The sequence below is a fragment of the Equus caballus genome, chromosome 14, assembly GCF_041296265.1.
Source record: "Equus caballus isolate H_3958 breed thoroughbred chromosome 14, TB-T2T, whole genome shotgun sequence".
Classification (NCBI taxonomy): Eukaryota; Metazoa; Chordata; class Mammalia; order Perissodactyla; family Equidae; genus Equus; species Equus caballus.
Window position 1 is genome coordinate 11,862,886 of NC_091697.1, and position 27,961 is coordinate 11,890,846.

The window sequence follows — 27,961 nt, forward strand, 5'->3', positions numbered from 1 at the left end:
AATTTTTTGTATTACTATTTTCTTGCAAAATGTCTTCAGAGTGTGGTACTACCTCCAAATTACAGTCCTGCTCCCTCACAGGTAATGTAGGAAAGAATGAATATCCTATGTATCTTCACAGGAGAGAGGAGAGAAAAAACAGAAACAGAGACCTAGGAAAGGCAAGTTTCTAGGTCAGAGTCTTCACTATAATTACTTATTCCTGGGAGAGATAATTTCCCTAAATCTCATTCTTGTTTCATCTTGATGCTGCTTTCTGGTATAACTATGTGGCATGTGTGCTGTCATTGGGCTATTTCTCATAGATTTAGAGTCTCTAGTTTGTCAGCTAAAAGCATGATGATTACTAAAGTGAATAAGTTAGTATCTATACTACAGATATAGTGTAGAAAAATGGATCCAGGACTTGGAGTCTGGGGATCTAAGCTCTAGTCATAGATGTGTAGATTGGTCCTTATTTGCATGTCACTGAGAAAGCCAAGGTTCTCCAGCTTCTGCTTTGTCACCTCTAGAATAAAGAAGTAGACTAGATTACCTTTGGCATCTGTTCCAATTTTATTACTCCTCAAGAAGTGAAGAAAGATTGACAACTAGAAGTCCATGAGCTGAGGAGTGTACTTTCTAAAAGAAATAAGATTAATTTTGATAACAGATTTATTGGGTCAGAGAGAGAAGCAAAGATTAAAGTGCTATATGGAATTAACAATAACGGCACAAATGCAAAGTGTTAGGACTGTTCATTCTTAATGTCACAATGTGAACATACGATGCAAAAATTAATCTATTTAGAAATTTCTCATTTTTTTAATGTTTGCAGGGCTGTCATAATCAGTTATCATATTATGTTAGGCTTATTTTTTATGAACTTATTATGTTCAAGGAGAACTGAAAGTGTTAAGGGGAGGATTTTATTTAAAATAACCATGAATCTCTTGATTTCATGTTGATTTGTAAAAATTAAAATTACAATTGAGAACTTAAAAATGAATTCAATAGTCATATTATATTTACTTAAAATTTAAAAATGGTTATCACATTTTAGAAGTTTATACATTTAGCATATCTTGCATAAAAAATACATAGAGAAATTCTGAAAGAGATACTTTGCTTCATCTTCCAGTTTTGGTGATGGATAGTGAACCAAGCTTCTTATATCCTCACTGTCTTTATATTTTGTTTTCAGGGCTGATTCAGATTTTGACAAACAGAAACCATGTTACTATTGGAGAGAAACAAAAGTGGGGCCACATTCACTCTCTTGGGCTTCTCAGATTACCCAGAACTGCAAATCCCCCTCTACTTGATTTTTCTGGCCATCTACAGGGTCACTGTTGTAGGAAATATTGGGATGATTGTAATAATCAAAATTAACCCCAAACTGCACACCCCCATGTACTTTTTCCTCAGCCACCTCTCATTTGTGGATTTTTGCTATTCTTCCATCATTGCTCCCAAGACCCTGGTGAACCTAGTTGTAGAAGACAGAACCATTTCATTCATAGGATGTTTAGCACAATTATTTTTCTTTTGTATCTTTGTCATAACTGAATCCTTTTTATTAGCTGTGATGGCCTATCATCACTTTGTGGCCATTTGCAACCCTCTGCTCTACACAGTTGCCATGTCCCAGAAACTCTGTGTCATGCCAGTTGTTGGATCATATGCATGGGGAGTAACACGTTGCCTGATACTCACATGTTCTGCTATAAAATTATCATTTCAGGGTTTCAACACAATCAATCACTTCTTCTGTGAGTTCTCCTCATTGCTGTCCATCTCTTGCTCTGACACTTATCTCAACCAGTTGCTGCTTTTCGTTTTTGCCACTTTAATGATGTCAGCACATTACTCATCATTTTCATGTCTTACGTATTTATCATTGTCATCATCCTCAAGATGCACTCAGCCAGTGGGAGCTGCAAAGCGTTTTCCAACTGTGCCTCCCACCTGACCACCATCACCATCTTCCACAGCACCATCCTCTTCCTCTATTGTGTGCCCAATTCCCAAAATTCCAGGCACACAGTCAAAATGGCCTCCGTGTTTTACACAGTGGTGATCCCCATGTTGATGCCTCTGATCTACAGTCTGAGAAATAAGGATGTCAAGGATACAGTCAGCAAAATAATGGACACTAAAATCTTTTCTTATTGACCATATTATTTTAGTGGAGTTTGTCCCTGGCACATAAATGAACTCTGTCCATAAAGGTTGATTTTAAAGATGCAATTAAAATTAATGAAGAGTCAATGCTGTGCAATGGAAAAGACATGGATTTTGGTTCAAAGAGACTAAACTTCACTATTTCTCTCACTGGAAAAAAGTCAACTCTCTAATTTTTCATCTGAAAAATTGAGATAACATAAACTAGCTTCTAATCACATTGTTCAAATTGAAAGACTATATAGATAACATATGTAATAACTTATGTAACCTCAATAAACATTAATTTTATCCTCTTTCTTATCGCATGCTTGGAGTAGACTAGGCTCTCAATGAACACATGAATTTCTCCTAAAAAGTATAAATAAGACATAGTATACATGCTTCAGGGAATGCAAATTCCAGTGTTGATGGTAGGGTTGTGAAAAAACTGACTATTGTATAACATAGAAAAAAATTAGCATCGTAGAGGGTTTGAGAAAAAAAAACATGTCCAAATCCATTTGGGCACTTCAGAGAAGTCCTTCATAAAATAGGTATTGTTTGAACTTGTCCTTGGATAACCGTATGGACAGAATTTTAGGGACACATTTCAAAAAGGAGTTGTATGCAGGAGACAAAAGCATGACAAAATCATGGAGGTCACAATGTAATACTGAGTCAATGATCCAACAATTTCTTATTGAGCTAATACTCTATAACGTGTGTGTGTGTCTTGTGTACACAGGCTACTTGACATGAATGGAAAGTTGATAAGACATGGTCTATCTTCTGAATGCATTTCAAAGCAACTCCAGAGTGGCAGTATGAAAAGCAGACTCCAACAGAAGCTGAGAAATAGTAGACTGGATCTCAGAAAATCTTATATGCAAAGAGTAAGCATGATGTGTGCCTACTCAACCTGTACTTCATGCTATCATTCTGCCTATAAAGACATCAAAAGTATGATAAATTCTTTATGATTTTTTTTCTGAACATGAGCATAATCTCTGAGTCCTTCTCAACACAACTCCCACCTAAAAAAATTGTCTGGAGTTGTATTAAGTGTTGAAAACTAATTACCTATATAAGTTTATTCAAAATAAAATAAAAACTAGACAGTCATTAGCATCAAGACCTATTTAATCTGGCAAATTAAATACAGTAGATCTTTCCAACAGTAATTCATTTTTCCTTGAATAACTGTTACACCCTTCTCCTTCTGTTTACTCAATCTGGCTATATAAATTCTAAACACATCATCAACATAATGGAAGAAATAAATGTATAGGTGTTTGGTAGTGGCAAAAAACTTGGGTAACAATTTTATATGGGCTCAATAAAGTTATTTGAAATGTTCATATTATTTTGAACTCATAATCATTATTAAAATGTTTCATTTATGTGCATTATTTGATAAGGAATCAAATAACCATTGAATAAAAATAGATAAAATATATAAGAAACAGTGTTTTACATACTGGATGTCTGATGAGGGAATGCTTTTCTCTTTTATTGAGTTATGTTTCTCTGGGTATTTACAAATTGATCTTTTAGTACAAATCTGGCAGTTATACAATTTCTAATTTTCTTTGAAATTAGGAAATTATTTTTATTAATCTTAAACTGAATCAATGATGGGCAATGCCTCTTTATAGAGAATTTTATTTTATTTCTGTCCTTCTTTGTCCAAAGATGATCATATTTTGTGGTAGAGGTGACATAACTCACTTAGCTTTTACTTTGAGGAAACCAAGGCCCAGAAGGCTTACGTGACCTGGCCAACATTGTAAAGCAGTTGTTGACAGAATTAAAGCAATCGTTCTAGACTCCAGACACATCAGAAGCACATTTTCCACTAAACGCTGGCACACAATCATACTTTTTTCGTTTTCAAATTGTGACATTTCATATTCTTTATGGTAGATTCTGCTGCTTCTATGTAGAACATGGCTTATATGAGTAGTCTTCACATTTTCTGGTAAGGTGCCTCTCAATTAGTTTTGAAAAGGTAAATATCCCTAAAATTTAATTTTACATATAAATATATCATCATAAACTTAAATAGCAGCAAAAAGTGTAATTTCTGTTGCATAGCATATTCATTTAAAATACATAAATAGCAACATCTGAAACAGTCATATTTGTGTCTTCTCTTTTCCTGGACTCATATTCAATTCTAGTCTCCAAATGAACATTATCGTTTTATTAATGAGATTCTTACTTTTTATTTCTTGTGATCATAATGCTTTTGACAATTCCAAAAGTTTTTCTTTATGGATTAAGTTAAACTTTTAATGATACAATAATAATTACACCACTAATTACAAATATAATTGCCTTGCAAATTTGTATAACATATAATTATTCAGAATCTAAAGAAATGATTTTGGGAATACTTATTTTTATGAAAAATATTATGAATATGTGTTTGAACTTTTTATTCCAATTAATTAATGTATCTATGGAAAGACATCACTTAGTGTTAGAAAGCACAAGGTTTAAGCATCCTTTCTATTTCTGCTTTATAATAAGTGAAAATACTGAGACTACTTGGTCATATTAAAGGTAAATGGGAATAGAAACTTTGTCAGGAATTGTGCTGTAATAATCATGTCACTCAACTCTTTCAACTCTGTCCAAGTTATACGTCAATATCTCACAATGATCTTTCATCAAAATTTTTTTAAATAATGAATTAAACAAAATTAGGTTCCTTTCCAATATTGTTTTAGGCCAAAATTTAAATTATGTCTTTCACAAAGATCTGTTGCCCAGTGTGGTGGATTACAAACATGGTCCAAATTCTCCAGTCTTCCCCATATCTTTGCCCCTTTGCAACTTTTCTGATCAAATGATGAAATCAGTTTCTCCACTCCTAGAGTGTAGGCTGCTTCTGTGACGAACTTTGGCTAACAGAAGGTAGCTGAAGTGACACTGTGCCAGGTTAAAACCTCTGAACAGCCTTGTGCCCTTTTCACAATCTTTTGGAATTTTCATAGTCTCTTAGAAAAGCTGTTATATGAACAAGCACAGACTACCATATTGGATAATGAGAAATATAATCCACACCACATCACATGAGAGGGCATCTAGCTAATGACCAGACTTGAGTGTGAAGTCTTTTAGATCATCTAACCTGCCAAGCTGATAACATACCTAGCCGAGTCAGGCTGAGCCATGTCAGGGTCAGAGCATCAGAAGCAACTTACTGACTCATGCCATCCATAGTGACCAGTGCAATAAGGAGTTGTTTCCAACCAATAGGTTTTGGAGCGGTTTGTTATACAATTATTAGAACCACGGGCTTTCTTAATTTCTGAGAAGATTACCACAAATACCTTCCAAGTCTTATCATATAATGATTAAACATATCTGTTATTCTTCTACTTGGAGGCACCTTGATTAAAACAATGAAATTAAAAAGTTTAGGAAATTTAATGTACTATTGATTTCATTGAACCTTGCTAATGCAATATTTTCCTAAAATTGTACTATTGTATGTGTTTTAAATATATTTCATCAAAAACTTAAAGCTTCATATTTACATCATTAAATTTATGTATAACGACCATGAAATCAATTTCAATAAAATGTTTATATTTAAATCAATGTTTCAAAACACCTGCTATGTCTTTAAGTCTAAGACACAAAGAAAGGCACAGCAGCTTTCCTGTAAGTGAGATGCTCAGATGATATAAAACATCACTACCAAGGATGCTCTTTATAGATGCTCTTTTAGTTTTTCTGTCATGAGACTCTCTCCTTCAGGAGGATGCATTTTGTGACAATAGTTTCAGCGAGTGCTAAGAACAGATGTTAAACAGATAAGAGATTAAAGAATAAATGTTAAAAAATGTTATCAATCTACTGTGTGTCTGATTTCAAAGCATCATTGAATTGGCTAAAACACATACCTAATGCCATTATTTTCCATTAAAATAAATATGTATCATATGCCAGAGAGAAACAAGAAGTCATAACATGGGTTTGAAGTGTCTTGACTAAAGAAAACTTCAGGCTTCATGGAAAACAATATTTCAAATTGTTCTTATGTTTTAGGTATTGGAAGTTTGCTTTTGTTTTCCTAATCTGAGTAATTCATATAGTAATATGTAAATGGAAAGAGGAATCTTTGCTTTTGAAAAATTAGAGACAAGGAATTGTGATAGTGCTAGGGGGAAAGGAGACCCATTAACACTCCTCAAACTCAGGAAATTATCAGATGAATCAATTTTAGTAAAACACATTTAGGTTGTTGACAATTTGGAAACTGATGAAACTGATTACCTGTAACTAATTACATCTGTGGAATTCTTGAAACATTTGGTATATCCAAGGACACAAACCACAAAGAACGGTTTGAACACTATTGGTTTAGGGAGACATAGTATAGTCATAAAATGAGCAGACCTGGGAGAGATCCTTGAGGCCATTTCACTCAATGGCTTCTGGCTTTAAGTAGAGATTATGCCAACTCAGGATCCTTCAGGAGCTCTGCTCTTGCTCACACAGTTGTATGAGTGCAACAAACCAAAAGAAGCATATGGTCTCACTCTATTAGTGAGTCTGTGTATGACTTTGGGCAAGTTACATCTGTGTTTGCTTCTGGAACCTCATTTGTGAAGGTGTATAACTGTACTGGTCTCATTTATTTTTATAAAGATGAAATGCATTAATACTTGCATTCAGAACCATACCTAGCACATAGGAAGTGCTCAGTAAATGTGAGCAATTATTATTACTCTCAGTAAAGTAACTTCATTATTCCCACCTGTTTCTGGTATTTGGTGGAGCTCTGGTGTGACTTCAGACTCTTTTTGCCTTCCAGGAAGGAGGTTCTGAGTACAAGAGAAGCAAAATTGAAAAGACTTATTTGTATATTTCACGATGGGCACGCCATCCCTGGCTCATGGCGCAGTGATTGGATGCAGCGTCCAATGCTTTGCAATTCTTCATGAACCCTAGAAGGGATCATGTTGACTTTTAATAATATGTTCCAAGGTGGGATAGTTTTTCTCCCTGTTTATATCTCACAGAAGCTATTAATTGTTTGAGTCCCAAGATGGTATTGTTTTCTTATATCTTGTTGATCTCCCGCAGAGATCAATGATTATTTTTGGAAGCCTAAGGAACATGGGCCCCAGGGATACTCACACACAAGAACATAAAGCCTACATCATTTCCCATCGTGGCATCTTCAGAAACAGGGAGAGCAATGTCTAACACAAAGGTTGGTTGGTTGGACTACACTCTCTTTTCTTGGGAATGGACATAAATGATATTTTCTGGGATCTGGAGGCTTGTTCTTTTTTTTTTTCTTATGGCTTATGGCAGTAACTTATTACAGCCTTGTGTAAGAGAAGGATGAACTGTAAAACAGGACAGTAGTATTAGGCATATTGTTAATCTGTATTTAGCCTTCTTTTAATTAGAAAGTGTTTTAAGAAATGCTGTGTTTTGAGCACTCCTTTATGAAAATATTTTGCCTTTGTGTACTGAGAAACAATTTCAATGGGAAGTGGGGACAACTTTATCTGCAGGACCAAATATCTTGTAACAGTTGTTAGTGTAAGAGGGAATAGAGTATAAACAAATTGGAAAGAATACTTGATTTCTCTCTTCTTCCCTCTTCTTCCTCTCTCACACTAACCCCATCCATGGAACCCGGTAAATACTGCATGAAGATTCTCCTGACAGTCACTCCTATGATAAGAATGGCAATAATGAGCCCTCAAGACTGCTCACAGGGGAATACAGACATGTTAATCACACATGAAGCGGAAAGAGGAGGAATTATTTTGGCTTTATGCAAAACACTTTGAAATATCTCTCCATAGAATGTTTCCAAACCTTAGTACTGTTGACATTTTGGGCCAGATAATATTTTGCATGTGGTGTTGGTATAAGTGGGTGTGTGTGGAAAGACTGTTATATGCCTCATAGAACGTTTATCAGCACTCCTCGTCTCTACTTACCCGATGTCAGTAGCATCCTTTCCTTTTGTGACAACCAAAAATGTCTCCAAATATTGCCAAATGTCCCATGGGGATCAAAATAACTCCTGGTTAAGATCTACTGCTCTATAAGTAGCCAACAATGTAATTTTTCATCTTTACACTTGAAAATGGGAAAAAGTTTTCAAAATTATGTAGTACTTTGAACTCATAAAAAGACAAATAACTCACTTTTACAAGCTATTGAAGAGAGAAAACCATATCATCAGAATAATTATTTGGGGGGCCGGCCCATGGCCGAGTGGTTTTCACGCACTCCACTGCAGCAGCCTGGGGTTTCACTGGTTCAGATCCTGGGCGCAGACTTGGCACCATTCATCAGGTCACATTGAGGTGGCATCCCACATGCCACAACTAGAAGGACCCACAACTAAGATGTGCAACTATGTACCGGGGAGATTTGGGGAGGTAAAGCAGAAAAAAAAAGATTGGCAACAGTTGTTAGCTCAGGTGCCAATCTTTAAAAAAAAAAAAAAGAAGAAGAATTACTTGTTTCAAACTGGGATTTCTTAGTGCACATATCCTTCACCTCTTTGAAATCATCTGAAGAATGAATAAATACCTGGCTGTGCTGCGATTTAGCCCAGACTCTCTTCCTCCAGGAATAGCAGCACCTTTATAGTCTTGTGCATATCTACCAAGGGTCAGAAGGAAAACAATAAACAGGAGTGTTCTCATCCACTATTGGCGTTTTCTATAGGTCAACGTATTTGAATATATCAGTGCCTTATTTTTAAAAAATCACACAGTCCCTTCTTACTCTACTTCATAACACGTTTGTGAGAATTCAAGCAAGTTTCTAAATTACTTTTTCTAAAAAAGTTATTGAATAAAGTACTTATGTTTCATGAATGTTGTGAGGATTAAATATACAATTCAACTTCTGTAAACATATGTAATATTCTGTCTGTGCAATGTGGCTTACTATTTTTTAACTTGCCATTTTATCATAGTCATTTTGCAGGTCATTAAAAGTTCTTCAAAAACATCATTAACTATATGATTTAACTCATACTTGGAAGAGAAACAAACACATAGATACGGAGAACAGATTGGCAGTTACCAGAGGGGAAAGGGGTGTGGGGAGGGTGAAAGGGGTAAAAGGTCATGTATGTACAGTGATGGATGTCAACTGGAATTTTGGTGGTGAACACAAAGTAGTCTATATAGAAGTCAAAATATAATGTATACCTAAAATTTATATAATGTTAAAAAACAATGTGAAAAAAATACATCATTTTAATGGCTGCATAGTTTTCCATAATATATATGTACCATAACTTTGACAATTTTCCTCCTGTGTAACACTTTATTTCTAAGTTTTACTATCATAAATAATGCTTCAGTGCAGCAGGAAGCATTCGTATTAATAATTTCACATTCACATCATTGATTAGTTCATCAAATAGATTTAAAGCAGTGAATTCATTTTTCAAATAGGTGATTGTAAGGCTTCAGCATCATGGCTACAGGAAGTTTGAGTCTAAGTATCAATTCCATGAACAATAGCTGACATTAAATTGCATAATTAGCAAAATCACTGCTAATTTTATAGAAAAAAATACCAATACTGAGTGTAAAAGCCACTTTCTCCATCTATAATTTACTAATAAAAAATGAACACTGTGGGTTAACAAGATTGAAGAAGCATACTTTTCATTGTTTCAGTGGAAAAGAGAGAAAAGTACTATGTACTTTTTAAAAAATTATTTCCTGGGATCTCACTATCTCCAGTATTAATTAAAGAAATGGCCAAGAAAAAGGAATTTGAAATTCATAAAACAATACGCCTAATTAAATTATATTTGATGTCTATCTAATGACTCAGTTCCGCACTCTAAATTGTATGTGAGTAGTTTAAGGGATCATATAGGCTATATGGATGTCAATGCTTTTATATGATCTGCGAATTAAACTGTGAACTCTAGGCATTTGTATGCTACAATTTCTGAACTTTTCCTAATCTTTATTAAAATGTCCTATTTTCTTGCTGAAAAAATTAACTCTTCTAATTATTCTCATGTCTTCTTTAGAAGACAGACAAAACTTAATTTGAGATTAAGAATAACTATTAATATTTTCTGCAAACCCAATAAGGTAGGGACATGGGAAAGGAGAACTGTATTGCTGTGACAGAAGTCATTCTCTTTGGATTAGCAGATGCCCCAGACTTGAGGTCTTCCTCTTCTTGGTGTTTCTTGCCTTCTAGGCAGTCATGGTTTTGGGCATTCTGGGCATGATTGCACTGATTTGGGTCAGCTCTCAACTTCACAGCACCGTGTACTTTTTCCTCAGCCACTTGTCCTTTTGAATTTTTGTTACTCTGTGATCATCATGCCAAAGATGCTAGGTAATATATTAAATTAAGACAAAGCCATATTTATCCTGGGATGTTGTGTGCAATTCTTCTTGGTTTGCACGTATGTGGCAACTGAGGTTTTCCTGCTGGCTATGATGACCTATGACCATTTTGTGGCTCACTGCTGTACATGGTCACCATGGAATCTCTGTGTGGAGCTGATGTATTGTTGCTACCTCTGTGGGACTGTGTTTTCTCTAATGGACTTATGTTTAGCTCTTGAGATCTCATGCTATAGACCAATGTGATTAACTGAAGAAATGTCAGCATTGTGGCAGAGTGAGTTGACCTGTTTGTCTTTCCCCTCTAAGCTACATCTAAACAGACATCCATTAACCAACAGAGTATTCCTTCCACAACACAGCAGGCTGCCTGAGAGACCCATGCAGTTATACATCTGAAAGTGGATATACTGGACCCCTGGGAAGCAGTAGAACTAAGGGAGTGGACCTCCTCCCTCCCTGGTGGCAGTCATTGAGGACATGGATCCTCACACAGTGGTGGGCATGACAGTGAGTGGAGATGGGGATAGCCTGGCCCATGTGAAAATGCTTTCAGAGTGTTAACCTGGCCTCTGGAAGTGCCCCCCAAGCCAGAGTGGCCCTGCCTTTGCAAAGTCTCCCCATGAAGTGGCAGCAGGTCAGCCCCTGCAAATATTCACCACCTAGACTACTCAAAGAACCCCACTTGTGTGAGTATGACCCACCGAATGCAGAGGCCTACCCACATGAGTGCAACCCATCCACCTGCCAAGCACAGTGGCCCAATGAACATGAGTGTGACCCACCAAGTGACTGAGGCCAGCCTGAACAAATGAAGAGCAGCCAACTGGCACAAGTAGGAACAGATGGGGTGTAAACAGAAAACATAGCCTTTGCTTTCCCCAAGCGGTGGCAGGTGGAATCTGCAACCATATACTACCACACATGTGCCAGCAGAGGATCAATTCATCAAACACCATGAAGTATTACAACAGCAGTCTAGAACTGAAGGAAAATGAAAAGTCTCCAAAAACCAATCCTGAGTCACAGAAGACTGCAATCTAAATGAAAGAGAATTAAAAATAGTTGTCATTACAAAACTCAATGAGCTACAAGCAAACACAGAAAGATAGTTCAATGTGCTCAGGAATAAAATTAATAAACAGGATTAATAAACATAAGGAATACTTCACCAAAGAGATTGAAGCCCTTAAAAACACTATGCAGACATTCTGGATATGAAGAACACAATTAATGACATAAAAAATAATGTAATAATATAGAAACCATAAAAGGAGGAGCCGACCTTATGGAACACAGAATAAATGATCTAGAAATAGAAATCTAGAAATGCTTCAGGTGGAAGAGGAAAGGAAACTAAGACTTAAAAACAAGAAGAAATTCTTTGAGAAATGTCCGACTCAATTAGGAAAACTAACATAGGATTATAGGTATGCCAGAGGAAGAAAAGAGGCAGAAAGCAGCAGAGAGCTTGTTCAAGGAAATAATAGCTGAGAACTTCCCAAACCTGGGGAAGAAAGTGGACATGCAAGTACATGAAGTCAATAGAACTCCTAACTACATCAATGCAAACGACCTTCCCCAAGTCAGATACTAAAACTGTCAAAAGTCAATGACAAAGAAAAAATATTAATGGCAGAAAGGCAAAAGAAAATAATCTAGAAGGGAACCCCTACCAGGCTTTCACCTGATTCCACAGAGGAAACCTTAGAGGCTGGGAAAGAATGGGATGATATATTCAAAATAATGAAAAGACAAAAAGTACAACCAAAAATACTCTATCCAACAAAATTACCCTTACAATACAATGGGGAAATAACAGCATTCACAGATGAACAATAGCTGAAGGAGTTCATCATCACTAGACTTGCCTCATAAGAAATGACAAAGGGATACCTCCTACCTGAAAGAAAAAGGCAAAGACTTACAAAGCTTTGAGCGAGGAGATAAATAGAAAGACAGAATCAGAAAATTGCAGCTCTCTATCAGAATAGGTTAGTAAAAATTATAACTACAAGATAAAAGAAAAGAGAGCACCAAAAATAACAATAAAAACTTTAATTTATTCACTCACTCACAATACAAAAGAAACAATAGTTCGAAGGGAAAGGGGAGACGGATGGAAAATGCTTAAGCTAATGGAGACAAGAGGCTATCAGAAAATGGACTATCTTAGCTACAAGATCTTTCATGTAAAACACACGGTAACCATGAAATAAAAAACTGAACAGAGGAACAAGTCATAAATAAGAGAAAACCATCACAGAAAACCACCAAAATGAAACAACAGCTAGAAATACAAGAGAAAGGAGCATTGGAAATATAGAACACGTGGAAAATAAGAGATTAAATGGCATTATTAAGTGCTCACTTATCAAAAAGTCACTCTAAATGTAAATGGATTGAATTTGCCAATCAAAAGACCAAAAGTCATTGGATGGATTAGAAACAAGACTCAAAAATATACTGCCTCCAAGAAACCCATCTCAGCTCTAAAGATACACATAGGCTCAGACTTAAGGGAATGGGAGGTGATATTCTAAGCAAATGGTAGGCAAAAAAAAACATGTGTAGCTATTCTTATCTCAGACAAAGCAGACTTCAAGATAAAAAAGATAACGGGAGACAGAGTGGTCATGTAAAATAATAAGAGGAACATTCCACCAAGAGGGCCTAACACATTAATATATATGCAACTAACATGGGAGCACCAAAGTATATAAAGCAACTATTAACAGAAACAAAAGGGGAAATTGATAGCAACACAACAATAGTAGGGAAACTCAGCAACCCACTTAGGACAATGGATACATCATCCAAACAGAAAGTCAATAAGGAAACACTGGACTTAAATGAAAACTAGACCAGATGGACTATATATATATATATATATATATATATATATATATATATATATAGAAGATTCCCTCCAAAGGTAAAAGAATATGCATTCTTCTCAAGTGCAAATGGAACATTCTCAAAGATAGACTATATATTGGGAAACAAGGCAAGCCTTAATATATTTAAGAAGATTGAATCTATATCAAGTATTTTTTCCAACCACAATGGTATGAAATTAGAAATGAACTATAAGAAAAAAATCTGGGAAAGTCACAAATATGTGGAGAATAAACAACATACTACTAAACAACCATTGGTTCAATAAAGAAGTCAAAGGAGAGAATAAAAAATACCTGGAGACAAATGAAAATGAAAACATGGCGTATAAACTAAGGGAATGCAACAAAAGCAATACTAAGAGAGAAATTTATAGCATACAGATCTACCTCAACAAACAAGAAAAATCTCAAATAAGTAACATTAAACTACACCTAAAATAACTGGAAAATAGGAACAAACAAAAGCCCAAAGTCAGGGGAAAATAATAAAAATTAGAGCAGAAATAAATGAAATAGAGACTAAAGAAACAACAGAAAGGATCAACGAAAATAAGAGCTAATTCTTCATGAAGGTAAACAAAATTGGCAAACTCTTAGCCAGACTCACTAAGAAAAAAGGATAGGACAAAAATAAAATTAGAATGAAATAGGAGATATTACAACAGATACCACAGAAGTACAAAGGATTATAAGAGAATACAGCGAAAAACTATACGCCAAAAAGTTAGATAACCTAGAAGCAATGATTAAGTTATTAGAAACATACAATTTCTTAAAACTGAATCAAGAAGAAATAGAGAATATGAATAGAACAATCAGAAGTAAAGTGATTGAATCAGTACTCAAAAACCTCCCAAAAAGCAAAAGTCCAGGACAAGATGGCTTCTCTGGAGAATCCTACCAAACATTCAAAGAAGAGTTTTTTATCTATCCTTCTCAAATTGTTCCAAAACATTGAAGACATGATGCTTCCTAACTTATTCTACAAAGCTAACATTACCCTGATACCAAAACCAGGAAGCACAGCACAAAGAAAAAATGTTACAGCCCAGTATTGCTGGTGATCATAGATTCATACATCCTCAACAAAATACTGGTAAACTGAATACAGTAATACCTTAAAACAGATCACACACTACGATCAAGTGAGATTTAATCCAGGGAGAAAGGGATGGTTCAAAATCTGCAAATTGATCATTGTGATACACCACATTCATGAAATAAGGAAAAAATCCAAATGATCATCTCAATACATGCAGAGAAAGCGTTTGGTAAGATCCAACATCCATTTGTGATAAAACCTCTCAATAAAATGGGTATGCAAGGAAAGTACCTCAAAATAATAAAGGCCATATATGACAAACCCTCAGACAACATCAAACTTAATGGTGAAAAACTGACAGCCATCCCTCTGAGAACAGGAACAAGACAAGGGTGCCCACTCTAAGTTGGAGGTATCAGAATCTCTGAATTTGAAATATACTACAACCTATACTATTCAAAACAGGATGGTAGTGGCAGAGAAACAGACAAAAAGATCCTTGCAACAGTATTTAAAGCCCAGAAATAAAACCACACATCTATGGACAGCTAATCTTTGACAAAGGAGCCAAGAATATACAATGGAAAAAGGAAAGTCCCTTCAATAAATGGTGTTGGAAAAACTAGACAATGACATGCAAAAGAATGAAAATAGACCATTATCTTATACCACACACAAAAATTAACTCAATATGGATTAAATATTTGAATATAAGACTTGAAACCATGAAACAGATACAGGCAGTACGCTCTTTGACATCAGTCTTAATAGCATCTTTTTTAATACTATGTTTTCTTGGGCAAGGGAAACAAAAGAAAAAGCAAACAAATGAGACTACATCAGACTAAATAGCTTCTGCAAAACAAAGGAACCCATGAGCAAAGTGAAAAGACAACCCACCAACTGGGAGAAAATATTTGCAAATCCTATATCTGGCAAGGGGTTAATTTAAACAATATATAAAGAACTGATACAACTCAAAAACAAACAACCTGATCAAAAAATGGGCAGAGGATAAGAATCGTAATTTTTCCAAAGGAAATATAAAGATGGCCAATGGACACATGTTAAGATGTGTCTTAGGCTAACAGAAAAGATGTTCAACATCACGAATCATTAGGGAAATTCAAATCAAAACTATGATGAGGTATCACCTTACACCTGTCAGAATGGCTGTAATTACCAAGACAACAAATAACAAATGTTGGAAAAGATGTGGAGGAAAGGAGCCATCATACATTACTGGTGGGAATGAAAACTGGTGCAGCTACTATGGAAAACATTATGGAGATTTCTCAAAAAATTAAAAATAGAAATACCATACAATCCCACTATCCCACTACTGGGTATTTATCCAAAGAACTTGAAATCAACAATTCAAAGAGGTTTATGAATCTCTGTGTTCATCACAGCATTATTCACAATAGCCAACAGGTGGAAGCAACCCCAAGTGCCCATCAACGGGTGAATGGATAAATAGATGTGGTGTATATATATAAAGGAGTAGTACTCAGCCATAAAAGAGAAAAAATTGTGCCATTTGCAACACCATGGATGGACCTTGAGGGTATCATGTTAAGCAAAATTAGCCAGACAGAGAAAGACAAACACCATATGTTTTCACTCATATCTGGAAGATAAACACACACATGGATAAGGAGAACACATTAATGGTTACCAGAGGGAAATGGGTGGGGGGAGGGTTAAATGGGTAAGGGGCCACATAAGTATGCCAACGTATAAAAACTAGAGTATTGGTGGTGAGCATGACATAATCTGTGCAGAAACTAATATATAATACTGTACGCCTGAAATTACATAATGTTATAAGCCAATATGACCTCAGTAAAATAATTAAATTAAAAAATGTGGTTAATGCCCTTTTTTCAATCTACTGTCTTATCTCTTGCTTGATCTGATATCACTATGAATAAACTGCTGCTATACATTTTTGCCACTTTCAATGAGAGTATATCCATCAAGATCATCATCACCTCCCACTTATTTATTCTCATCGCCATCCTGAAGACACACTCCATAGAGGGAAAGTGAAAAACCATGCCTCCCACCTCACAACCATCATTGTCTTCCCCAGAGAAATCCCTTTTATTTATTGCTAACCCGGTTCTGGCAACAGGATGCACACTGACAAAGTGGCCATGGCATTCCACAGTGTGGTGATTCCCCTGCTGAATCCTCTGATCATAGCCCAAGGAATGAAGGCAGCTCTCAGAAAAGCAGGGGCTCCAAAATATTTTCTCAGAGATCATTTTCTTAGCAGGACTCAGTGTCCCAAAGTGGAGGCTGGTGGAGGGATAAGTCAATGGCCTTCAGTGTTGGAGTGGAGATAACAGTCAAGAGGCAGATAGTTATGAGTGAGTCTTTTGATTCACTCATCTTTATGCCTCTTTCATTTACAAGGGTAGGATTGAGCATATTTCAAAATTTGCAGCCTACTTCTTTGAGTTTATTCAACCTACAATGATTCAAATGGCTATGGGTAATGGACTATTAAGACACTCACATTTAGTTTGCTGTAAAACCTTGACAAGCTTAATGATGAACTGATGAAAATTACATTTTATTTTAGTATCCATCACGGAAACTGATTCAATACAAAATTGAATTCCTGTTATTTTACAATGAAGAGCACAACTTTGTCATTTTATGCACAGAATTAGATTCCTGTGTGTGTATATATCCTGTTAGTTGTTTACTTCTTTCCTCCTTTATTATTTTTGTCGTTGTCATTGCAACGTCCAGTGTTTTTGGAACTTCAGATACTATCGTATCTGAACAATGGAGACATTAATAATAATTATTTCACAGAAATCTTAAGAAAATTAAATCACATGTCACAGGCAAAGATCATAGAATAATCCCTGGCATATAATTATTTCTCTGTCTCAGCCTCTATCTCTAAGTCTCTGTGTCTCTCTCTGTGTCACTCTGTCTCTCTCTCATATATTTTCTTGTAGGTGTTATATGTATATACATTACAATCACTTAATAACCATTGTTATGAGTGGCAGTTAATCTGACCTCCATGTCTTTTTTCACTTTCTCTTTCACTTCTTATCTCGATGCTTCTTTTACAATAGTATGGATCAAATGCTCAATGTGACTGATAAGTGGACTTCTAAACTCTGTTTATGTTCTTTGCTCTTGATCAAATGACCTTTTTCACCCTTCCTCTATGTTTCTAAGCTACACTTCTTCATTCAATCCTGATTCACATGCACCATTCAGAAATTGGGAAGGGAGTGAGACAGAGGCATAAATTCCTGAATTCCTTTGCATGAATTGTTCAATCATAGAGATTTAGATATAACATTAAACTTTATTCCAATATTTTGTGTCTCTGGTCAAATAAAATTATATATTCAAAGTACATAAAACAGCAAGAAAAAATGTGTACAGGAATATTATCTCTATAAAAGTATATGTTTGGATTTAATAAGACTTCACAAAACATATTAATACTAATTTTATCCAAATGATAACATTATTTCTGTGTCAATCTAAAAATTATGGGCAGAGGAGAAAAAGAAAAAAAACCAAGAGGAATTCAATAAATGGAAGCATTTAATGTTCAATAATTTTAAATTCTTTTCTGTGATTTTTCTATTCAAGTATTTTATTCACATTTCCACTGGGTGTGAATGATTTTCAAAATAATGTACAAGACATTTTATATTTAAAAAAATTGACCTCTGAAGATAATATTTACAAAATCTCATAATTTGGTAATGCCACTTAATTTTATGTATTAGACATGCTTTTTTATATGTAGTCCACATTTTTTATGTACTTACATTAAATCTTTGACAACTTAAAGAATAAAATGAGGTGAAAATAAATCTTGCTCCATTCTATATGTTATCTCAAATTTGTATGAATGTTTAACTTGAATTTTAGTATGTATTAAATTGATTGTTTTTTAATTTACTTTGTACATTTTTGCTGAATGAATGAATGCTCACAAAGTAATTGTCCAACTCCCTTTCCCAAACAATATACTAATGTTTACAACACCATTTATTGAGATTATTTTCCTTCTCTATTGGTATGTAATATATCCATTATCACATTTAAATTCTTTAATAAAAATTATGTTGTTAGAGTTGGTCTTTCTGCCAGATCCTAGATAATATCCCACAATCTCAACTCCATCTTCTTTAATAAATAATAAAGGGTATATTATTTTATAATGTCATTTAACATTTAAAATACAAAATTTTTGCTGCAAGATACACTGGTATTTTGAAAGACTGTAAAATATTTTACCATTCTCCTATTAGCCATTATCATGCTAATACATGGACAGGACAGTGTCAAGATGCTGTTATAGGTGGAACTTGAGCTCACCTCTTCCCACCAATACAACAAATTTACAACTACTCTTGGAAAAATTGCCCCTGAGAGAGAGCTGAAAACTGGATAAAAAGAAGCCCCACAGAAAGCGACAATGCTGACTGAGGTTGAAGAGGCAGAAACATCTTTCTGGAGAGAAAAAAGCCAGCTTTGAGCCATGGGGAATTCATGGCTGGCTGGAGCAATCTTAAGGTGCAGAGCATCCCCTGGAGGAGGGGGATCTCAACAGGGGAGCATTACCACAATAAGCAGCTTTTGGGCTGCTTAGTATATAGCAGGCCATCCCCCTTTTTTTCCATTTTAATTTGATAAAGGTTTACTATTATGGATGGTACTAAGATGAGCATTTTTGGAAGTGTCCCCTGGCACACATGTACATGCAGTTCTGCTGGATACATATGTAAGAGTAAGATTCTCTAGATGAAGGCAGGCTCTTTCTTGCTTGGGGTACCAATTCACGTATCAGCATGGAATGAGAGCTCCCACGCCTCTGCATCTTCCATGTACTGTCTATGGTTAGTCTATTTAAATGGTCATTACTCTGATGTGTGTATCATGATCTCATTTGTTTTAAAGTCATGGATCACATTTGGATTTTGCTAGTTACTAATGAGTTATTTTCTTCTATTTTCTGGCCACTGGGATTATCCTTTTTTTGTAAACTACTTGTTTAAGTTTCTTGCCAATTTTTCTCCTGATTTTTCTGTTTTTTTTTTTTTGGAGCATTTCTTTATAAAATGTATAGTTAAACTCTTTGTGCTGAAAAATTTCACTTCTTTAAATGAATGACATTTAAATAAAGATCGCTTCTAATGCAGTTTGATTTATTAATCTGTACACTATGGCTCATCATTAAAAGAATTCACCCACCAAGATCATGAAGATGATATACATTACCCTTTAAAATCTTTATTGTGTGGTGTCAGCCCTGTGGCTGAGTGGTTAAGTTCATGTGCTCTGCTTTGGTGGCCCAGGGTTTGCTGTTTTGGATCCTGGATGTGGACCAACTTGCTGCTCATCAAGCCATCCTTTGGCAGCATCCCACATAGCAGAGCTAGAATGACCTACAACTAGGTTATACAACTATGTACTGGGGCTTTGGGGAGAAAAAAAAGAGGAAGATTGGCAACAGATGTTAGCTCAGGGCCAATCTTCCTCACCAAAAAGCTTACTTTAAAAAAAAAAGAACCAATGTATACTTCAACCAATCAACCAGTCAATATGCAAACAGATGAAAGTTTTTAAAAAACACTTTATGGTACTTCATTTCATATTTAGGTTTACAAACTAACTGGACTTATTTTTGTGTGTGTATGTAAATGATATAAAGGTCATATTCTCTTTTTTGTGAATTTACATGTAATTTACTTAGCATTATTTATTAAAAGACCATCTTTTCTCCACAGTTCTGTGGTGCCACCTTTTTTGTAAATCAAGTCCATTTATGCTGGATGAATTTTGGATTAGCATTTTTAATATCAACTTACGTTTGCTTCTTTTATATAGAAATAAATTGATTTTTGTTTATTGACTATTCAGAAAACATGTTAAATTCATTTATAAACTATTAATTTCATTGTAAATTCTGCAGTATTTTCTTTATACACATATGTTTATATCATCTGACAATCTTTTTTCCACAATTCTTGGTCTGTGCTTAATAATTTTCTTTTTCTTTGTTCTAATTTTTCCTACTTAATCATATGTAAAATTCTGTTCTCGAGGTGAAAGTCATATTGGTGAGATAAATTAGATGCACTTACTGTTAGCTGTGATCAGGAAATATCTTTTAATCTCTGATTACTCACACTAAATTAAATACCACTCAAATATTGCAAATCCAACTTCATTCACATGATTATATTTGATTTATTTGATTACATTATATTAAAACATCCTAATAATGTAATTTTTAAATTTTAACTATTTTTATCCACTATAATAAAATAAAACAGTCCTCAAAACTGGACTGTTGTCTCTCTAATGCATCACTGTTACCACATCATATACAAATGCAAAGCCATTTTATACATTCCAGATTAGACTGGTCACCATCTGAATACCCCTGAGTGACCAGAGTCAATGCCACATGGAACAGAATAATCACTCAGCTATGTCCTGCCTGAATTCCTGACCTATATATTAAGAGATACAAGAAAGCATGTTACTCTAAGCCAAAAAGTTCTAGAGTAATTTTTTATGAGCAGTGGAAACCTGGAACAGAAGCATTCCATAACTGTGACAAAACCAACTTTCTTCATAGCTTTTCCTCCATTATTCCTGTAGATCGGCACCATATATAGCCATTTGACCATCAGTAACTCTCATTTAACATTCTCTCCTTTGAAATTATTTCCTTAATTCATTTGTGTTTTGCTCTTCTTTATATGGTGTTACTGATGCCATGATATGTCCTTAAACAACAAATGAACTAGCTGGATAAATTAAGTCTATGCCAAAAAATAGTAGTTTGAAAGAGTATTGTGTTAAAGGAGAGAACAGACTAAAAAAAACAACTACTCATCATTTACCAATCCAGTTTGATTGAAATAGATCCAAATGAGTTGCCATTATTTTAATGGAAAACATCTGAAGAAAAAAATCTTGATTTTTTCTTAATTGTAACTTATGGATATTTGTTTGTTTAGGCACTATAATAATTCTCTCTTTTCAAGTGTCATCATTCTCAACTAGTAAGACAACAAAATAATGCAATGAATATCCTTAGTCTCTTGATTTTAATTTCTATTGATATTCTTCACCAAAAGAATTAATTGTTCAGTCAAGAAATCTTGGTGAATAGGTGATTGCACAGTGGAGCAAAATAATTAAATACACATCATATTATTTCTCTGAAAAAGCAAGGATGCATTAATATTTTTTGAATTAGTAAAGAATAATGTATAAAACCCTGGGGATGTCACTATTATGATTCTGCTACATAGTTAAAGCTTTTCTACAAACAGAGAGTCAGGATAGCAGATATAGAAGCAAAACAGAGAGGTGCAAAAATAATCCTAACCTTGTTCAGATAACTAGTTCCAAGTTTTCCTAAGGGCTATCTCTATCTTTGCAAGTTTAGAATTTTAGGGAGTGGAAACACTTAAAAGATTCATTAACTGACCCCAAATCCTCGACAATATCTTTCTTTGAAGGTTCTATTGTAAATTTGTCCTTAGATTAGTGATAGGTTAACTTTTAAATCAGAAAGAGGCAACATCAATGTGTTGAATGGGGAAAATTTGTGAAGATATAAACTACAGTCATTCACAAATTACTCCCCAAAGACTTACCATACATAATTCTCTATTAGCTGGTGTCTTTTTGAAAAACAAAAGCACCACAATAGCTAAATAAAGGAGGAAAGAAACAAAGATAGTTATGACATTTAGGGAAATAGTGTTGGAACAATTATTAAATGGGATACTTCGTTTTTAGGTGAAACAATCCCTAATCACCAGTGAATTTGTTGAAGACCACAGAATAGTCTGCTAAATATGAAATTTGAGGAAAAATTAGTTTCTTATTGAAAACACAACCACCATGGATATATCATAAAGTCCATCAGAAAACAACAAGCTCAGGAATGAGTAAAGATGACGAATGTTCACAGTTAGCTTACCCATTCACCAGTTGATGGACACTTGGATTATTTCCAGTTTTAGAATATAGTGATGGAAGTTGTTATGAATACTGGCATAGAGATAATTGTATGGACACATGTTTTCTTGTCTCTTAGGTAAGAACTGAGTTTGAGATCACTGGGTCTTATGGTCAGTCTATGTTTCACTTCACAGGAAACTGTCAGATTGTTCTCCAAAGTAGCTGCGCTGTTTTATGCCTACCAGTAGTGGTTGACAGCTCCAGTTGCTCTGTATCCTTGTGAGCACTTTGTCTTGTCATTTATTATCACACTTTAAAAATTCTAGTCATTTTAATAAGTGTATGGGGTCACATTGTGGTTTTAAATTGCATTTCCCTAATGACAAATGGTATTAAACAGTGCTTTCATGCACTGAGTTGTCGTCTGTGTATCTTCTCTGGTGAAGAGTCTATTCAAGTTTATGTCCATTATTTTAATGTTTATTTTTCTTTTGTTTTTGTATTATTGAGATTTTAGAGCTCTTTACATATTCTAGATACATGTTCTTTTTTGGATAGCTGCCTAGAAAGTATTTTGTACAACTCTGTGGCTGGTATCTTCATTCCCTCAATAGTGTCTATCACAAAGCAGAAGATTTAATTGTGATGAAGAACATTTTATCAGTTGTTTCTCCTGTGGTTCATGCATGTTGTGTTTTATGTAAAAATTTGTGGCTAACCCATGGTTACACAAATGTCTTAAGTTTTTTCTAGAAAGGTTATAGTATTAGGATTTATGTTGTTTTTTTAATATATTTTTTAATTGAGATTCATAATAGTTTACATCATTGTGAAATTTAAGTTGTACATTATTTCTTGACTATCACCACATAAGTGTTCCCCTTCAGCCCCTGTGCCCACCCTCCACCCCTCTTCCCCTGGTAGCCACTGAACTATTTTCTTTGCCCATGTGTTTGTTTATATTCTGCGTATAAGTGAAATCATATGGTGTTTGTCTTTCTCAGTCTGGCTTATTTCTCTCAGCATAATATCCTCAAAGGTCCATCCATGTTATTGCAAATGGGATTATTTTGTCTGTTTTTATGGCTGTGCACTATTCCATTGTATATATATACCACATCTTCTTTATCCAATTATGAGTCAAAGGGCACTTGGATTGTTTCCAAGTTTTAGCTATTGTGAATAGTTCTGCAATGAACACAGGGGTACATATGTTACTTTGGATTGTTGATTTCAAGTTGTTTGGGTAGATACCCAGAAGTGGGATAGCTGGGTCATATGATATTTCTATTTTTAGATTTTGAGGAATCTCCATACTGTTTTCCATAGTGACTGCACCAGTCTGCACTCTCAACAGCAGTGTACAAACATTCCCTTTTCTCCACATCCTTTCCAACATTTGTTGTTTTTGGTCTTGGTAATTATAGCCATTCTGATTGGTGTAAGGTGATATCTCATTGTAGTTCTGACTTGCATTTCCCTAAGGATTAGTGATGTTGAACATCTTTACGTGTGCCTGTTGGTCATCTGTATATCTTCCTTTGAAAAATGTTTGTTTGTATCCTCTGCCTATTTTTTGATCAGTTTGTTTTTCCTTGTTGTTGAGTTGTGTGAGTTCTTTATATACTTTGGGTATGAACCCCTTGTTGGATAAATGATTTGAAAATATTTTCTCCCAGTTAGTGGATTGTCTTTTACATTTTGTTCAAGGTTTCCTTGCTTTGTAGAAGCTTTTTAGTCTGATGTAGTCCCATTTGTTAACTCTTTCTTTTGTTTCCCTTACCTGAGTAGACATGGTATTTGAAAAGATGTGGCTAAGATCAATGTCAAAGAGTGTACTCCCTGTATTTTCTTCTAGGATTTTTAGGATTTCAGTTCTTACATGCAAATCTTTAATCCATTTGGAATTAATGTTTGTGTTTGGTGCAAGATAATGGTCCACATTCATTCTTTTGCATGTAGCTATCCAGTTTCCCCAACAACATTTATTGAAGAGATTTTCCTTTCTCCATTGTATGTTATTGGCTCCTTTGTCAAAGATTAACTGTCCATAGATGTGTGGTTTTATTTCTGGGCTTTCAACTTTGATCCATTGATCTACTTGTCTCTTTTTGTTCCAGTACCAGGCTGTTTGATTACTATATCTTTGTAGTATGTTTTGAAGTCAGGGATTGTGATGCCTCCAGCTTTATTCATTTTTTCAGGATTGCTTTGGCAATTCTGGGTCTTTTGTTGTTCCATATAAATGTTTGGATTCTTTTTTCTATTTCTGTGTAGAATGTCATTGAGATTCTGATTGGAATTGGATTGAATCTGTAGATTGCTTTTGGTAGTATGGACATTTTGACTATGTTTATTCTTCCAACCCATGAGCATGGAATATCTTTCCATTTCTTTATGTCTTCCTCAATTTCTTTCAGTAATGACTTATAGTTTTAAGTGTACAAGTCTTTCATCTCTTTGGTTAAGTTTATTCCTAAGTATTTTATTCTTTTTTTTTTTGCAATTGTAAATGGAATTGTGATCTTTCTTTCTTTTTTTGTTAGTTCATTGTTAGTGTTTAGGAATGCAACTGATTTTTTAAAATTACTTTTGTAGCCTGCAACTTTTTTGTAGTTGTTGATTATTTCTGGTAGTTTTCTTGTGGATTCTTTAGGGTTTTCTCTCTCTATATATATATAATCACATCATCTGCAAATAGCAAAAGTTTTGCTTCTTCCTTTCCAATTTGGATTCCTTTTATTTCTTTTTCTTGCCTAATTGCTCTGGTCAATACCTCCAGTACTTTGTTGAATAGGAGTGGCGAGAGTGGGCATCCTTGTCTTGTTCCTGTTCTCAGAGGGATGGCTTTCATGTTTTCGCCATTAAGTATGATGTTGGCTGTGGTTTGTAATATATGGCCTATATTGTGTTCAGGTACTTTCATTCAATACCCATTTTATTGAGAGTTTTTCTCATAAATGGGTGTTGCATATTGTCAAATGTTTTCTCTGCATCTATTGAGATAATCATGTGATTTTTATTCCTGATTTTGTTAATGTGTTGTATCACATTGATTGATTTGGGGACATTGAACCATCCCTGTGTCCCTTGAATGAATCCCACTTGATCGTGGTGTATGATTCTTTTAAGGTATTGCTGTATTCGGTTTGCCAATATGTTGTGGAGAATTTTTGCATCTGAGATCATCAGTGATATTAGCCTGTAGTTTTCCTTTTTCGTGTTGTCCTTGTCTGGTTTTTGTGTCAGGGTAATATTGGCCTCATAGAATATATTAGGAAGTGTTCTATCTTCTTCAGTTTTTCAGAATAGTTTGAGAAGAATACGTACTAAATCTTTCTTCAATGTTTGGTAGAATTGTCCAGAGAAGCCATCTGGTCTGGAATTTGTTTTTTTGGGAGGGTTTTGATTACTGTTTCAAACTATGTACTTGTGATTGGTCTGTTCAGATTATTTGTTCTTCTTGATTCAGTTTTGGAAGGTTGTATTAGTCTAGGAATTGATCCATTTCTTCTAGGTTATCAAATTTGTGGGCATATAGTTTTTCATAGTATTCTCTTATAGTCCTTTGTTTTTCATAGTATTCTCTTATAATCCTTTGTATTTCTGCAGTATCTGTTGTAATTTATCCTCTTTCATTTCTAATTTTATTTATTTAAGTCTTCTATTTTTTTTCTTGGTGAGTTTTTCTAAGGGTTTGTCAATGTTGTTTATCTCCTCAAAGGACCAGGTCTTAGTTTCATTGATCCTTTTTACTGTATTTTTAGTCTCTATTTCATTTATTTCTGCTCTGATTTTTATTATTTCCCTCCTCCTGCTGACTTTGGTCTTTGTCTCTTTTTCTTTTTCTAGCTCTGTTAAGTGCATTTTAAGATTATTTATTTGATTTTCTTTGCTTGTTGAAGTGGGCCTGTATTGCTGTGAATTCCCCTCTTATGACTGCTTTGGCTGCATCCCATAAGAGTTGGTATGTTGTATTTTCATTTTCATTTGTCTCCAGGTATTTTTTAATTTCCTCTTTGATTTCTTCAATGGCCCAAAGGTTGTTCAATAGCATGTTGTTTAGTCTCCACATATTTCTGACTTTCCCAGTTTTGTTCTTGTAGCTCATTTCTAGCTTCATAGCATTGTGGTCAGAAAAGATGATTGGGATGATTTCAGTCTTCTTGAATTTATTGGGGTTTGCCTTGTTACCCATCGTATGGTCTGTCTTTGAAAATGTTCCATGGGCACTTGAGAAGAATGTATATTCTGCTGTTTTTTGATGGAATGCTCTATATATGTCTAATAAGTCCATCTGGTCAAGTGTTTCATTTAAATCTACTATTTCCTTGTTGTGTTGACTTTTTGTCTGGACGATCTGTCCATTGAAGTAGGGGAGGTGTTGAGGTCCCCTACTATTGCTGTGTTGCTGTTAATTTCTCCCTTTAGGTCTGTTAATAGTTTCTTTATGTACTTTGGTGCCTCTTTGTTAGGTACATATATATTAATAAGTGTTATGTCCTCTTGGTGGAATGTCCCCTTTGTGATTGTATACTGCCCCCCTTTGTCTCTCATTGTCTTTTTTAACTTGAGGTCTGCTTTGTCTGATAAAAGTATGGCAACACCTGCTTTATTTTGTTGATCATTAGCTTGGAGTATTGTCTTCCATCCTTCACTCTAATGATATGTTTGTCTTTTTAGCTGAGGTGTATTTCCTGGAGGCAGCATATTGTTTGGTCTTGTTTTGTTTAATCCATCGAGCTTTTGATTGTGAGTCACTGTCTTTTGATTGGAGAGTCCAGTCTATTTACATTTAGAGAGATTATTGTTATATGAGGGCCTACTGCTGCCATTTTATCTCTTGTTTTCTGGTTGTTCTATGTTTTCACTGTTTCTTTTCCTTTGTATTCCTGACTACAATTTCATTTGGTTGGCTTTCTGAGAGGGACTTCTGAGTTATCTCTCATTTTTGTGAATTGTGGCCCTGCTCAGATTTTTTTTTTAGTGGTTACTGTGAGGATTGTATGAAAGATATTGTAGATGAGATAGTCCATTTTCTTATAGCCTCTTATCTCCATTAACTTAGGCAAGTTCCTTCCCTTTCCTCTCCCCTTCTGAGTAATTGTTGTTACATATTGTTCTGCTTTTAGTTTTGTGAGTTTGTGGCTAATCTGAAGTGTTTATCATTACTTTTGATGCTTTCTTTCCCTTTCTCTTTTAAGTTGTAATTGAGTCTTTGCCTCCCTGTTCTAGTAGAAAGCTGCAGGTTTCTGATCATGTCTGTCTATTTATCTCCTTGCTCAGAGCTTTGTAAACCATTGTCTTTTTGTTTCAGGTAGGACAGCTCCCTCCACCATTTCTTGTAAAGCACTTCTAGGGGTGATGAACTCCCTCAGCTTTCATTTGTCTGGGAAAGCTTTTATTTCTCTATTGTATCTGAAGGAAAGTTTTGCTGGATAGAGTATTCTTGGCTGAAAGATTTTGTCTTTCAGTATTTTGAATATATCATTCCATTCTCTCCTAGCCTATAGGGTTTCTGC

At 34.8% G+C, this 27,961-nt stretch overlaps 2 pseudogenes; both read left to right on the plus strand.

Moving 5' to 3' along the window:
• Positions 1 to 1,213: 1,213 nt before the first annotated feature.
• Positions 1,214 to 2,154, plus strand: LOC138917543 (olfactory receptor 5D18-like; annotated as a pseudogene).
• Positions 2,155 to 10,264: 8,110 nt separating this feature from the next.
• LOC138917599 (olfactory receptor 5L1-like) lies at positions 10,265 to 10,766 on the plus strand (annotated as a pseudogene).
• Positions 10,767 to 27,961: the final 17,195 nt, after the last annotated feature.